General features: G+C 39.0%; 1 protein-coding gene across 4 annotated transcripts in view; it reads left to right on the top strand.

Moving 5' to 3' along the window:
• Nucleotides 1–13,867, top strand: part of STEAP4 (STEAP4 metalloreductase) — a 64,322-nt gene that overhangs the window by 43,164 nt on the left and 7,291 nt on the right. The window lies entirely within an intron of this gene.

Raw genomic sequence — 13,867 nt, 5'->3', positions numbered from 1 at the left:
TTAAATTTTTAAGTCTTCTGATGAAATTTTACCCCAGTGTTTCTCCCTAGTAGACAAAAAACCCACAGATCTAGGCCATGTCTGCTGGTATTTTATTGACATTATACAACCTATTTGTAACTAGGAGCTGATGTGGATGTGTGGGAGCACTGAGACATAGGAAAAGTATCTTTATTTGTAAATTTAGGAAAAACCAGAGCTTCATATTTGTCAATTAGTATTCAGAGAGCTTACGTATCAGATAACAAGTTTATTTAATCTTCCAGAGGTATTTGCTATAGTTAAAGAAGTCAAGAAAGCTTCTGCAAATAAGGGTTGGCAAGTGGGCTTTAAATGATGGATCTAGAAAGCGGATTTCCTTTCCTAAGCCAGAGCCAAAATATTGGTTTGAATTTTAGTAGCAATCGCAGGGTGTTGATTTTCCCCAAATTATAAGTTATAACTAATAAAAGTTGGAACTAATGATTCCTCTGGACTTATGTGTGGATTTCAAGTTTTCTCATCCCATTCAGGCAGCATTCCAATTTTAATCCTGTTTAATATTTTATAAGTAAGGGGCTTCAATGCTGCAGAAAGAAATGAATTTTTCTTAAATATTGTCTTATATCAGCTCCACATTATTAATTCAGAGAACATTTGCAGCTGTCAGAACGGTTCTTCAATTTTGATATAGGAAATTTCATATCCCCTCTAAATCTGGAACACAAACTGTCACTCAGACGAAAGGCCAATTTTTTCAAGTCTGTTGAGACTTCATAAAATGATGCAATTAGTGGAAGATGTAAATCTTTTTTTAGATGTGGCCTTTCTGAAGCTCCTAGATTTGTTAATAGCAATGATTTAGACTAGCATGAAGTAGCACTGAACTTCATACCAAAACATTACAACAGCCATTGAGAAATCAAGCATCCCTGTACTTTCTTCCTCCATACTGGAATTTTCTTACACAAATACATTAGGCATTTTTCATATTTGTGCATTTTTAGGCAGATGACATGTTTTTAATTTACTTCTTTTAGCTACAGGCAGAAATGATGACCACATAAGAGGTCTACATTGTGTTCAGAAATTATTCACAAAGTGTGTAACCTACATTAGTGTTTAATTTCTGAGCAGAAGTTCACTTGGGAATTATTCTGCTGCCCTTCACCAGGTATTCTGCGATGTTTCACATGACAGAGCAGTTGGGGACATGCAACCTCAGCTGCTCATGGGTGAAACAAAACAATCTCACAGCTAATTGCAATTAAGATCACAGGACCAGACCAGAGCTAGTCCAAAGTAAAAACCCCATCAGCGTGGGTGTTGAGTGCTCAGGTTCCTCCATATAAACCCAGTTCCTCAAAAACATAGACAGCAACTAAGGCTTTCAGGGAGGGTAATTAAAATCTACATATTTTAAAGCCTCTTTCACTGCTTCCCCATCTATTTTTATTAAAAGCTGTTTATTTGGTAACTTCAATATTTAAGCCAACCATTTCTCCCATTCTGATCTTAGGTGCTGGAACTGCAACTTTTTCAACATTTTATTTTCTGTGACACATTTTAGAGATGTTGGCATTTTGACATCATTTTTACTCTATTTAGATTTTAATGTATATTGACTTTGGTGTTTGAAAGCTTTTTTTTTTTTTTTTGGTGAAGAAAAGGTAGGTACACATATTTAAATGTCACATTTACATGCCCATTCCAATCCAAACATGTAGGGTCTTTTTGTCCCTGCATACTCTAAAGCAAAAACCCCAGGGTTTTTTTCCCTCTTTTGACATCACTGTTTAGAACCACATACTCTCTTCTTTTTCAAGATTTCTCCAACATGTACTCCCTTTAGTGAGAGCACTGAACAATGTAAGAGTCAGTAAATTCACTTACTTGGTGTTGTAGGCAGGGCTGTGACAAAGGGGTGCACTCTCAAATGTCCTTGTGAGCTCTTCCTGGGCTGCTGCTGACAGGTGTCCTGCCTGCTGCAGCAGTTTGGGCAGGGTGCTCAGTGTGTGGTGGGCAGTGGGTGGCAGGTCAGGTAAGCACTGGTTATATTGGTGCTTCTTGGACAGAGGAGGAGTAGGAACAGCTGCTGGCAAAGACTTTAATTAGAGGACTGACAAAACTGCTTCCCAATTTCATAGTAACTACTGAGTCAGCCCTGGACTCACAATTGCGGTGGTGACTTTTGGGGGTTTTTTTAACTTTACTAAATTGCTGAGGTGACTTCTGGTGGGGGTTACAGGAGAAATGCTCTAACTTTGGTGGTGGCAGTATACTGAGACACAGGTTCAGGCCACCCAGCTTGGAACTGCTCTTCTCATGCTTGGCTGAGCTGCCTCGCGTGTTGCGCTGGCAGAGCGACGCAGATCACCCTGGGTCAGGAGAAAGGCTAGGTCTAACCTTGCACTGGGAGATGCATTCCCATGACTTGCTTAGGAAAACATGAAGTTAAGATTAAATCAGGAGTGAGGACAGGTTCTTAGTTCTGGATGATTTCCCTCCATGTGCTTTTCTGAAGTGGAACAGCCTCACCAGGACTAATCAGAATGTGCAGAAAAAACATTCTCATAAATGGCATCATATTCCTAAAAAATAAGAACATTACTAAATTTCATTTGAATCCTGCAACTTGAACTGCACCAGAGCCTCATATAACTTGGCAGTTTAAAGGTGTTTAATTATAATAACCTGCTACAAACTACTTGATCAATACTGAAATGGCTCAGCCACCCAGTTCAGACAAGTTACACTTGAGGAGTTACACCTGAGCACCTGGTGATTGGGATCAAAGTGTTTTACTGCTGCCTGTCACCAATCCTTTAGTGATAGCACCATGTGAGCAATTTTCTGGAGGCATCTAAATAAACAAGCCTTAAAAGCTAAGAAATGTAGTGGAGAGGTTGATTGCCAAAGAGCAAAACACTTTCTGGCATCATTAGAGCACAGGAATGTTTGACAAAGGATTGCTCTGGGTGGTCCCATGCTATGATGACTGTGAGAGCAGGAAATGTGTAAAAAGAACACAAGTACTCAGAACAAGTGGATAATTATGCAATAATAGTAATAGCATAAAATGGTAATCGAATAAAAGACAATGGGTTTATTCAGAAAACTCAGTTCCTCATTTTGTATTGCATTTCCTTGCTAGAAATTCAAGAGAGGGTCACCCAGCAGGAGGGAATTATTTTGTCCAATTAGGCAATTACAAAAGCAGCATGACACTGTGTTTTGTACCTCCTGGCACCCTCTTCTTTGCTCTTCAGCTAAGTTTAGTAAGAACACACAAGCTTTTCATTTGCCTCTGCTCTACACCATGTCCCAAATACCCACGTTTTGCTTCACTCCTTTCTTGCTTATTGCATGGTCTTGATGTGCAGAACCAAGAGGGTGACTTGTGCCTTGAGCCCAGGTATTTCACAGGGGTAGGAACAAGAGAGAGGCAGTGACTGAGACCCAGGAGAAAGTAGAAGACAAAAACCAGGGTGATTTCCCTCCAAAGACTACACCCTCTGCATAAGAGCACACAGGCAGCAGGGATCTGTAAGAGATCTCGCTAAGGTTTCCTGTGCCCCTGTGCAGTGAGCCATGGCACAGGATAACACCGGCTGCTATGGGCTGCACTGCAAGCAATTCAGTGGCAACTGCACCCCAAGAGCAGTGCCTCACAGGCAGTACCCTGGCAGACAGGTGTCATTTATACCACCACCATCTTGGCTGGGAGCCAAGGTAATGTCCCACTGCTGTGCACACCCATCCCTGCTTACCAGGTGAGGAAATCAGCAGCAGCAGCTCAGGAATCTGCAAAACCAGGGCTGAATTCACAGGGAGCTTTGATTAGAATAAAAAAAACAAAGTAGATCTTTCATGCTGCCCTGAACAGCTCTGTAATTTTTTTACTAATCCCATTACTGTTTTATTTTGGGTTTTTTTTCTAATTTAAAAACGTTTCTAAATTCAGGCTTTTCAGCAATTAATTTTCAAAGCCTATAGGTTAAGGTTATTGCTTGAAGCATCTTGAAATTGTTGGCTCAGTAAGGAGAACTTCTCCCATCTTGCGAAAGAATTTTTAAAAGATTGCCTGATAAGAATTTTACCTTATTGAAAAATGCAACAGCATTTAAAACTGTTTTTTTTCTTGTTTTCTTTTTTCTTTTTTCTTTTTTTTTTTTCTTGGTGAGGAACATAATTTCATCTGAAAATATCAGTATTCATTTTGCCCTGAAGGCAGGCATGCCTCTGCAGATGTCACTTGCCTTTACTCAAGTGGGAGAGGAAAATGTTCAAGTCCACATAAAGGAAACCAAAAGGAGCAAGTAAACACATTTAATACACCTAACATTAAGTGAGTAAGGGAGCTGACAAAGTTATCTACTGTCTTGGATTGTCATTCAATCGTATGTCTTTAAATGCATTTTAGTATATAAGCTAGTGTAAGCAAGAACACAGGTTAATGAACTTTCTGTAAAATCTGATTGGCCCCATTCAAGACATGTTGTGAACACACATTAATTTGTTTCGGCTCCGTTTCCTTAAATCTTTCATCATACTCTCACTCCTCAGATTTCTAAGGGCATAGGACAGCCAAGAACACTGTCACTGCACCACAGCAGCCACCTTGCCTCTGTTTTTATCACAGGTGTTATGAAGCAACTGGGCTTCATTGTTTTTTCTCACTTGTGCAACCCCATCCAAACATGGGCTAACTGAAAACCAACAATTCATTAGTGTAAACAGGAAGAGAGTCAGGCTTGTCACGCACTCCTAGAGCTCATAATAAATATGTGGCATGAACTCTTGCATTTTTAGTTTTCTGAAGCTCTGGTTTTAGTGGGTTGCTGGTGTAATGCCAGCTAATTCCAGTCTTAGTGTATGCTACTGATGGCCTGTCAATGAAAGTTTCCTGCAAAACATCTCCTGATTCGTCCTCCATGACTTTTGACCGCAATAACAGAGGGTCACAGTTGAAAGCCATTCCTCACTTGCTTCCTTCTCTTTTGGTGATACAGACATGCATTTGGGTGTATGTACATCACAAATTTTTTAGGGTGTCCATTATTTTAGCTTCATTTCTGCAGGAAGTGAGATTTCTCTGCTCATGCAGGGGTATGTGAGCGTCTTATGTTTGTGTGTTTCTCAATAACTTTTTTAGTGATGATTTTAAATGTACCAGGAGGGTAGAGTGCTCTCCTTTCCATATGTTGCATGAAAAAGGGCAGCTGAAGACCCCAGAGAAAAGTTCTGAAAAATTAAAGAATGTGACTATATACATTTGAAATACCTAAAATCCACTAGAAGAAGTGTTCTAGGAGTCATCTCCTGTGATTGGAAACAGTCTCAAACAGCGCTTGTAATCAGCCAAGAAACACAAACCCCTAGGAGGTCAGGCTTCATTATTTCTAGTGTTATTTCTCTCTGAGATAGAGCTATTTGTTAATGTCTCTAAATGGCAGATGCTCGAAAGAATAGCTTCGCAGTGAGGGGAGGACTCCGCAGGAGAGCAAAGGGTGCTTCTCCATGCATGGTGTATCTGCAAGCATGTCTTTCAAGGTCTCAGCACATCTTTTGGGCCAATTGGGGTAAACCCAGTGCACCCTGCACTGTAGGCAGGTCTGTCTCTCTTTCTCACACTTGACCTCCTTCAGCTGTTTTAAGAAATATTTTCATTCTCCTTTCAGTTGACTAGGCTGGATTAAAGCTTAATACCTACACACCTCAGAACAGTACAACAGCCCTGAAGAGACTGAGGAAATTACTCAAGTTATAGCTGGTTTATGGGAGCAGCTGGAGGTGGTGAGATTTCCAGTCCTCTCAGTACTTTGCTATGATTTAGACAACATTAAGCACATCTATTTAGGACGATACTTCATCTGTTTGAAGAGCCTCCAGGCAGCTTTAGTGTACTTCCGATAAAAAGTGAAGATGTGGTAAATGCGATGTCCTCCGTAGGAGGATTTATTGTCTCAAACAATTATTTTTTTATCAGCTTTGTCAAAACTTGGAGCCCAGGATTTTCTGCTGAGAAGAGCAGCAGATATTCATTTGCTTGAAAGAAAAATCATGAATAATTTGTTGTAATACATTTGTTTGGAGCTATTCTGCTGTTTTCTTTATGTGTTTAAGTACTGGATTAATCATGGGAGAGTAGTTTAGCCATGTGCCTTTCAGTTTTAGGTGTATCAAAAAACAGAAAATGTAATTTATAATTTAGAGCAGATTTGGTTCCACAGCTGTCAACTTATGAGAAACAGTATTTGTTATAGAGTGCATTCTTTCTCTTTCTATGGGAATAGTAAAATGAAATTTTAAGTAAATGAGATTGCCTCCAAGTAGTGCACATGTCTTTCCAAGGAGAAATTTTAAATGGCATTTCACCTGTTTTCCAAGCTAAACCAGAATTACTGTATATTATGCATGTGTGAAATACTTCATAAAGTATTCCAAAGCTGCAGTATTACATATGTAAGAAATGAAGCATCAGTCTCTCTCTTTTTCTATTGTAAAATATAAAATATATATATATATAAAAAGTATGTATTTTAATGAATTACTATATGTAATTTTAGTGTATTAGGGTATTTTTGTCTAATATACACCTTTTGATCATAGATTACAAGACAAAGCAGAAGTTTCATTTAGAAAAAAAAAAAACAGCAGTTGTGGATGACTTCTACTTGCCAGTACATGCAAAAAATATTTAAAACAATAATGACAATTAACTCTATTCCTGAAAGAAACTGTTTAACTTTGGAGAACTCAACAGCATGGGAAACTAAAAATCATCAGTGCAAAAACTATAAATCCAAACAAAAATATGTACACATTTACTCCTTTGGTTCAAGTTCACCATGCCCATCCACAGGTATACAGAACTTAAAGGAAGTAATGAAAAAAAGAGGGTTGATATAAATAAATAAATACATACATACATACATAAATACAGACCCTGGTTGTTTCCACTGCCTTTGTCACTCTCAATCATAGGCACTGTTCTTCATTGCCACCAGCTTATGTACGTGTCTATAGGCTGGTGTCAAAGCACCATAGTCATCAGCAGTGCAGCCCAGCCATGATTGAAAAGGATGTATGTTTATCAGGTAGGGAGGGATTAGGTGTGCACAGAGGCATCAGGGAAGCAAACCTGATTAAACCTGCTTGGTCTGTTCAAAGAGGTATGAGGAAGGTCTACAGGACTTGGGGCAAGAGTTTATTTTCACCAGTTCAGCCTTAAACGCAAACTCAAGATCAGCTCACAGTTGCCCAGCAAGTTCAGGATGAGTAATCATGTTAAGTTCAATAGCATGCAGGGCTTTCTGTCTGTAGTGCTGGTGGGAATCTGTTTTAAAAGTGTTTTGTAAAAGACATGCTGTAAACCTCTTAGTGAAATGAGATGCCATGTGCCCTGCCTGTGTGTTTCAAAATATGTAAGCAAGTTCTTGAATCCATGTGAGGAACTGCATGCTTTCCTGACCAGAGAGACACAGAGCTTTAACTGGAAGAAACCTCCAGCAGAGACTTGAGGACTAATACATGTGGATGGTGTGTGAGAAAGTTCAGCTGATCCTTGCTGTAGTGACAAGAGATACAGAAGACCAAAAAAAAATAATCAGAAACAGCTAAATCCTTTGTGTTAAAAGACCAGTGGAGTTACAGCAAGATGTAAGAAGTCATGTCAGCAGTTTAAAATGAAGGTATAGTCTGAATCCAAACTGCTTATTCCAGATGTCCCTGTCGTACCAGCAGAGTTAAACACCAAAGGTTAGCAAACCTGAGGGAAGAACTAGTTTCTTCATGCAGTAAGATACTATTAGAATTCAGCTGTGCAATGGACTAAATTCAATAAGCTCCAAAGTCAATCCAAGTGTGTCTCCATCATTATAGAAAAATAACCCTTTTGAAATCTGGAGAAACAAGGTTTATCTAGAAAGGGGAACCCAGAAAACAGACTTCATACACATATCCTGCTACACAGAACTGCTGGAATATGCAGTCTACACGTCATGGCTTCTGTATAACTATGTATGAATTCACGCAGCTGAATCTACCCCAAGAATTCTATATAATGAGCAAGATGAATTATGGCAGAACCTTAATTTGCCTCCAGAATGCTGCACTGGAGCAATGGCAAGCTACCCCAGAGAGGGGCCATTCTCACTGTTTATTATTTGCATAGTGTAACAGAATCCTTGCTATTATTTACAAGGAAATAGCAGTAAAAATATTTTGTTTACTTAGAAAGAAGCCCTTTGAAATTTCATTTTTTAAAGTTATGCTCCCATAATATTTGTTCTGCTTTTAATCCTTATCCCATCTTTGGGATTATGATTCTGACAATGAGTTTAAAAAGGGAGGGGAAAAAAAAGATAAACGGATCAGCATTGTAAATCTTGGGACTAGTTCCTACAGTAGACAATACCATAACCTACTTATAAACCTTTCTTTTACATGGCAGCAGATCAAATTCCTGGCAATACTTCGGCCACTTCTCTTCTCACAGTCCTTATATCCTGCTTTGTCTTCTAAATTTTTGCCCTGAGTCAAAAGATAAAAGAATATAATCGCAGTAGAAGATTTTGGAAAATGATAGAGGGAAAAATATAGAGGGTCTGTCACAGCTGGGAGCCAGCACAGGCCACCAGGCAACATCAAGTGCTCAGAAACGGATTTGTCCACCTAGCAGAATAATAAACAGAATATACTAGACTCTGAAGGTGGGAAAGTGATATTCCATGAGAAGTATAATTTGAGGAGAAAATAAGGTCAGGAGATTTGGCAGCTGCTTATAGAGACTGTTAAAAGTAGAGACATAAAGATTGCAATGCAGAGCAAGTGCTGAAGTAAGCCATGCAGCTGGAGCTGTCAGTTCTTCCAAAACTTCAAAATCTAATAGCATACAGAAACCAAAATCTATGGACAAGCACAGAATTGTGCTGATATATAGGTAAGATTTGAAAAGACAAAGCACAAAAAGAAACATAATTAGTAAGGTACATACAGAATAACAAGAAGTTTCCTATAAAAACATGAACTGTGGAAGAAAAATCAAGGAGAAAATTGATCCACCGCTCAACTGAGAGAAAGCTATTGACTAACAACTCCAAGAAAGCCAACTCTGTAATGTCTATTTTGCTCTTTGTTCACTAGAAGGGTCAACCATGATAAAAGGGTTTATATCAGTAGCAAAGAGCTGGAAATTGTTGCTAAATGACAGAAGAAAGAGATTAGGCCTTGCTTAGGTGAGTTAAATGACCTGAGATCAACGAGGCTGATGGAATTCACCTCACACTGTTCAAGAGAAAACTGAAGCATCTCCTCAGTTGTAAATAACTATCTTTAAGAATTGTGTGGAAGAGGTAAAGTTTTAAAAGACTGAAAAGGCAAGAATAACAGCTATCTTTAAATGTACCAAGAAAGAGGAGGTGCAGAATTACAGCCCAATCAATTTAAATACAGTTCTCAAACAAGTAGAGGAAGCAAATAGAATATAAGAAAGAAACAGGCATAAGGATTAATCAAGAGTAAATCATTTTAAACAAACCTCGTTTCCTCTTATAAAAGGACAATAGGTCTTAGGAATACAACTTGGCATGAGCAAAGTTTTTAGTATGTTATATGTCAGGAAAAAAATTCAAAAGCAAACTTGGAAAATGCAATTTAGATTAACCTTACATAAGGTAAAGTTTTGTGGAAATAACAAAAGAAACATTTTTCAGTCTCTCTGTTAAATATTATCAAAGTAGAAGACTGCATTTACTGCAGATATACAGGAAGTCTCTCGTGGCAAAAGTCCTGTTCCAGAATTTAATTAAAAGGCTGGAATAGATGCTGGAATAGACACTATACTCATGAAAGCTGACAATCTGACAAAGTTGAAAAGGGCTGCAAGCATGTTAGAGGACAGGCTTGGAAATCAAAATGATCTTGGCAAATCGAAGCTACAGTTTGAAAAAATATGGTGCTATGCAACAGGGACTGCACAATGCAGCTCTGAGTTGGAAAACACTGCAGAAATGGATGGAATAAGGATGGAATAAGTGGCGTGGGAGCAGTCCAATTAAAGGATTGGGTGTAACAGGATGCCATTGCATTAGTATTTCTGTTCTGATGAGATGTAGAAGCAGATCGTCACTTTTCAAGCTTTGCTTTATACACAGAGACCTCTTGAAACATACGAAACTAGATTCCTTTCCACAAAATCTCACCCAGAAGACATGTTTTAGGTGGACTCAAATGCACTGCAGCTGTTAGCTAGCTAAGTAGAATTAGTCCAAGGTGGCAATCTCTGACACATGGATAGTGTGAAAATCATGAGCTCAGCATCAGCTGTTGCACTCCACATCATGGTTCCTGTTGCCACACACACTACTTGTTAAGGCACTCATCACCTTAATGCATCACAGGCTGACTATGAATCAGCTGTGTTGTGAATAAGACAAATCTGACAGCAGGATTACATGTGATGTGTGACACAAATGAAGCAATCCTTCTAGTATCTGGTAAGATGTCTGCAAGAGTACTGCATTCAGTTTCAGCAACATACTTTTAACAATTGGAGCAGTTTAGCCTAGAAAGATCAGAAAGATCAGAAGAAAGCCATGAGAAAGATCGCCACTCTCAGAAGCACAAGTTGCAGGGAAAGATTTGGGACTGTTTTATCTAGAGAAGAAAAGGGTGAAATGGTAACAGCTTTCATGTCCAACAAAGGCTGCTGCAAAGAGAGGGGGGATAAATTGACAGCTACTGTGGGGGAGGCAATACAGATTGCTAATAGGAAAATCTGCCTAATAGAAGGGCCGAGAAAGCAGTAAGCCAGGAAGACTTCGGCATCCACAGTACAGGAAGGCTTTACAAACAGGTTAGACAAGCATCTGTTAGACTTGATTTAAACACAGTTCATTCTGCCTTAGGAGGGGAGGTAGACTAGACAATCGCTTGAGATCACTACCAGAGCCACTTGTTTTGCTTCTGTTATAAATGTAAATAGTAAAATTACTCTTTCCTGCTCCTTTCATCTTGTCTTTCTAACTTTTGAATCATTCCACTGATCTTCCATCTGCATTTCATGTCACATCTTTCTGATCTTTCCATTATCTATCCCAGTCTATGTCTTGATCCCATCTCTGCCTTTCTGATTTTGGCACTGTACTTTATTCATGGCATTGCTTCTGCTAGGATCCTTCCTTTTGCCCAAGTGCAAAGCAATGTGCTTGTCAATTCAATTCCCTACATAATCAAAGCATTTGCCTATAACTGCTTAACTAAACATTGTTTCTTCATTCACCTCCCCTAAGTGTTTATGCAATGGGTAAAAATGACAGTGTTGCAATTAGGTTCTATTTTTCTTTCAGCACCTCCTTTTATTATTACTGACCAAATAAACTCAGAGATTGCCACCATTTTCCTTAAAACAGGATCATTCAGTGTACAAGAATACAGCAACAATGCAGAGGAGAAGCTTACATGGATTACCTTTTAAATAACAAAAGGCATCACTAGTGCTCTCATGTTAAGGGAATGGATATAAGCAAAAACATTATGTGTGGATACAAAGCTTTATGGCTTTTTCTCAGTTAATCTTTGGCTACTTATGTAAAAGAACAGACAGTGGTTACCGTATGTTTCTTTGCTGGTATTTCTGCTTTCCTCTGGTGCTTTGAGAGAGCCCAGCATAATCCATCGGCATGAAGCAGAGCCCCACTGCCACCCTTTGGGCTGAACTTCAAGTTACTAAACAAGCCTTGTGTCCCTTGTGATACACTTCTGCTTCCCATCTTTCACACTGACATGACAATAAAACACCATGTCCTATAGAAAATTACTATCCTTTTGCATTGCAGCTATCGCAGTCATGAATCTGGGAGTCCATTCTTTTGACTTTACAACCACACAGTTGCCATTAGATGCTGCATTTTCTACAAATACACACAGCAAATCCAGAATTTTTCTATGCGCTCTCTATATGCTTGCAACTTACTGCCTGAGTTAACCTCCAGAAGTTCACTGCCAAGCCCACAACCTTCTTTTAGTTCAATAACAGCCAGCTGGTACAAAGACATGTTGAAAGAAAGGAAAAGTAGGATTCTATGGAGAAAATTAACTTAATTTCTGTCTTTATTAGAAGGAGGCATGGTCCAGAAGGCCTGGGATTTAAAAGCAAATTTGCCTTGTCTTAAATGTGATTTTCAGAAGTAGCAGATGCACTATTAAATTACTATCAGCTTTACAATATACTTAATTTGTTAAAAAGTTCATTGGTGAGCAGTTTGTTTCTAATATACAATATGTGCCATCAAAACAGCTATGGGCATCTCTATTAGGTAATTATTAAAAAGAAAAGGTAAACTCTGCTTACTTTATTCAAGCAAATTGTATCGCTTGTTAGAAATTGCATTAAGATAAATTAGACCACCAATACTAAAGAAAACTTTAACTCTCTTCAGCTTTCTATGTCTTCTACATTCCCTTTACATCTTAGATAGCGCTTCAAGAAACTGTATTTTGAAAGAAAAAATGTTCCTTTCATTAATTTTTTCTTTTCATCTCCTTCTTTTTCTCTTCTCTTCTCTGGCAAAATGAGTTCAGTGTTCACTAGCAAATGAGATATTCAGTATAAGTGAACAATGGAAGCACTTAATAGACTTATTTCTTGCTGGTGGATCCATTTCTATAATAAATATTTTTCAAGCTCAAGCAAAATATAACTTGACTGATCTACCAAATATATTACCTGATAACATCCATTTGAGTTTTGGAGGGTGTTTTTCCAGTCTTACTTTGGAGAGGAAAATGATTTGCATAGTTCACTCAGCAATAACTTAAGGATTTCTTGAGGACAAACACAGATGTTTTCAACTGGATGATTGTGTGTTACAAATAAGTTTTACTTTTGATTTTAGATAGGAGCCTACTTTGTTAAAAAGAAAAATTAATAAAGGAAAGTTGAGCCTTATTAGGTATTGAGTTGGACCATTTATTAATATTACATATGCAACTCTTCTCTATTTTCTGAAATACAGACCATCCCCAAAAAGGAAATTCATAGTGTTAGTCACATTAGAGCCTCGTGGGACATTAATAAAGCCCTCAGAGAATGATTTTTAAATATGTCGAAGGACTTGCAATTTTATGCATGTGCCAGAGTCCCCAGATATTCAAGACACATTCAGATGGGAATCTATGAGGATTTATTTTCATTTTCAGTGTGCTACTCGATGATGTACATGCATAGCTGGGACTGCAGCTCAGCAGAGCCAGGGTGAACACCTTGCTGCGCTGCAAAGCCTCCAACAGGACCTGTTCAAGCCACACAGATCCTCCAGCACCCAGATACTCAGGCCCTTTTCTGCCTGAATCCACACCTTCCCCTAATGACCAAAAGCAACTCTGTTGGCAGCTCTCTAAATTACAGGATTCCCACAGCTCATTGCAAGAATGGTGCAGAGCAGGCACTGATGCCAACTGAGGGCTACATAGCTACACACAGAGGTAGTCCAAGCCAAAATCTTCATATACAATTCTCAGAGTAAGCATTTATGTGTCCATCTGTAGTGGTTTGAACCTTGTTTTCCCCCAGAGGCTGAAAAGTGGTAACCCCCAGGGGTGGAAACCCCTGGAAGTTTTGAAGTTCTGTCCAATGAGCGCTCCTGCAGAAATGTAAACATGTCACAAGCACCGGAAGAGAAGGGTTGTAGTTTTGGTTAGTGGTAGAAGAAGTAGCCATGTTGTAGGAGCTCTGCAAAGGGGCCCGGAGCCCCTCGGGGCCTCTGGGGCCCCCCAGCCCCAGTTGGGGGCTACAGAGACTTGGAACAGTGTTAAGCTGGACTATGTGTCTGTAGCTGTGAGCTGGGAGATGTTTTCCATCTTGAGTGAGCAGAAACAGAGCAGA

The sequence above is a fragment of the Corapipo altera genome, unplaced genomic scaffold, assembly GCF_003945725.1.
Source record: "Corapipo altera isolate COAL_440 unplaced genomic scaffold, ASM394572v1 44, whole genome shotgun sequence".
NCBI lineage: Eukaryota > Metazoa > Chordata > Aves > Passeriformes > Pipridae > Corapipo > Corapipo altera.
Note: the sequence above shows the minus strand (reverse complement) of the source record. Positions and strands in the feature narration are given on the sequence as shown.